This window comes from Mixophyes fleayi, chromosome 6, assembly GCF_038048845.1.
Source record: "Mixophyes fleayi isolate aMixFle1 chromosome 6, aMixFle1.hap1, whole genome shotgun sequence".
NCBI classification, from domain to species: domain Eukaryota; kingdom Metazoa; phylum Chordata; class Amphibia; order Anura; family Limnodynastidae; genus Mixophyes; species Mixophyes fleayi.
Genome location: NC_134407.1, coordinates 164,408,988 through 164,411,487, shown reverse-complemented (window position 1 = coordinate 164,411,487; position 2,500 = coordinate 164,408,988). Strand labels below are relative to the sequence as shown.

The following is a 2,500-nucleotide window of genomic DNA, read 5'->3' as shown; positions in this document are numbered from 1 at the left end:
GACTGTTCTTTCAATCCATTCCAGGTCATCTACGCTGGAGAAATGTATAGTTTATCTCATATGGCACCCAATGGTTGATATTTTGCGAAGTATGCACTTATGAAGGTATACGTTTTTTATTATGATTGCATAGTGTTGATATTGAAATTTTTCTAAGTATTCACATTTATAAATTTGGAAGCCAAGATTCAAAGTACCTACAAAGTATCTACTTTTTATTAGAATTATATCTGTAGATAATAAAGGCAGCCAAATGAATGACCTTATTTATTTATTTCTTAAGTCATAATAATAATTATTTAGGAACATTGTTTTCTTCTGCAGAACAGAAATGTACAAGTGATCTGAGATTTATGCATTGGAGTCACATTTTACTAAATTTGATTATTTTAAAATTATAAAACCAAGATTCATAAGTACCTATAAAGAAACTGCTTACTCATTTTGGGCAAACAAGACTTTTTAAAACTTTAACTAAGAATCATCCCACTAATAGATAGGGAATTTATTTTGGACAATCTTATCAGAGCTATTTTGGGAAAATGGCAAAATCTAACTTCAAATGACTTGACTGAAATAGCTAAAAATAACAGGATAAAAATGACTAAAAGTCATGGGCTCGTGCGGGATTTGAACACGGGACCTCTCGCACCCAAAGTGAGAATCATACCCCTAGACCAATGAGCCGCACAAAAGAACCTGTTTTGTTGTTTTTTCGGATTTTTTAAAGCAATAGTATGTAAAAATGTAAAAACTTTAATTTTGACAAAAAGGAACTTGTAGAGTAGAGAATTTTTTTCCTCAAAGTAGACATTTTACAAAGCAAACTCATTTCAATAGTGCAATTTTAATATTTATGATGCCTACAGTGTTTCTTTTTTTCTGGGAATTAAAGAGATAATCTATCACACTCTTTGTGAGAAATATTTTTTTTTTACAAATAAGCAACAGAAAAGACTAAGTTTTAGCAGTGTTTTTTGTGTCAAAATGAGACTGTTCTTTCAATCCATTCCAGGTCATCTACGCTGGAGAAATGTATAGTTTATCTTATATGGCACCCAATGGTTGATATTTTGCGAAGTATGCACTTATGAAGGTATACGTTTTTTATTATGATTGCATAGTGTTGATATTGAGATTTTTCTAAGTATTCACATTTATAAATTTGGAAGCCAAGATTCAAAGTACCTACAAAGTATCTACTTTTTAATAGAATCTTATCTGTAGATAATAAAGGCAGCCAAATGAATGACCTTATTTATTTATTTCTTAAGTCATAATAACATTTATTTAGGAACATTGTTTTCTTCTGCAGAAAAGAAATGTACAAGTGATCTGAGATTTATGCATTGGAGTCACATTTTACTAAATTTGCTCATTTTAAAATTATAAAACCAAGATTCATAAGTACCTATAAAGAAACTGCTTACTCATTTTGGGCAAACAAGACTTTTTGAAACTTTAACTAAGAATCATCCCACTAATAGATAAGGAATTTATTTTGGACAATCTTATCAGAGCTATTTTGGGAAAATGGCAAAATCTAACTTCAAATGCCTAGCTTGACTGAAATAGCTAAAAAATCCAGGATAAAAATGACTAAAATTCATGGGCTCGTCCAGGATTTGAACCCGGGACCTCTCGCACCCAAAGCGAGAATCATACCCCTAGACCAACGAGCCACACGAAAGAAGCGGATTTGTTGTTTTTCGGATTTTTTAAAGCAATAATAAGTAAAAATTTAAAAACTTTAATTTTGACAAAAAGGAACTTGTAGAGTAGAGATTTTTTTTCCTCAAAGTAGACATTTTACAAAGCAAACTCATTTCAATAATGAAATTTTAATATTTATGATGCCTACAGTGTTTCTTTTTTTCTGGGAATTAAAGAGATAATCTATCACACGCTATGTGAGAAATATTTTTTTTTAGAAATAAGCAACACAAAAGAGTAAGTTTTAGCAGTGTTTTTTGTGTCAAAATGAGACTGTTCTTTCAATCCATTCCAGGTTATCTACGCTGGAGAAATGTATAGTTTATCTCATATGGCACCCAATGGTTGATATTTTGCGAAGTATGCACTTATGAAGGTATACGTTTTTTATTATGATTGCATAGTGTTGATATTGAGATTTTTCTAAGTATTCACATTTATAAATTTGGAAGCCAAGATTCAAAGTACCAAGAAAGTATCTACTTTTTAATAGAATCTCATCTGTAGATAATAAAGGCAGCCAAATAAATGACCTTATTTATTTATTTCTTAAGTTATAATAACATTTATTTAGGAACATTGTTTTCTTCTGCAGAACAGAAATGTACAAGTGATCTGAGATTTATGCATTGGAGTCACATTTTACTAAATTTGCTTATTTTAAAATTATAAAACCAAGATTCATAAGTACCTATAAAGAAACTGCTTACTCATTTTGGGCAAACAAGACTTTTTGAAACTTTAACTAAGAATCATCCCACTAATAGATAAGGAATTTATTTTGGAC

General features: G+C 30.1%; 1 non-coding gene across 1 annotated transcript; it reads right to left on the bottom strand.

The window, feature by feature from the left end:
• Nucleotides 1–1,610: 1,610 nt before the first annotated feature.
• TRNAP-UGG (transfer RNA proline (anticodon UGG)) lies at nt 1,611–1,682 on the bottom strand. Its single transcript has one exon. It is a non-coding gene; the product is annotated as a tRNA-Pro (tRNA).
• Between the last annotated feature and the right edge of the window lie 818 nt (nt 1,683–2,500).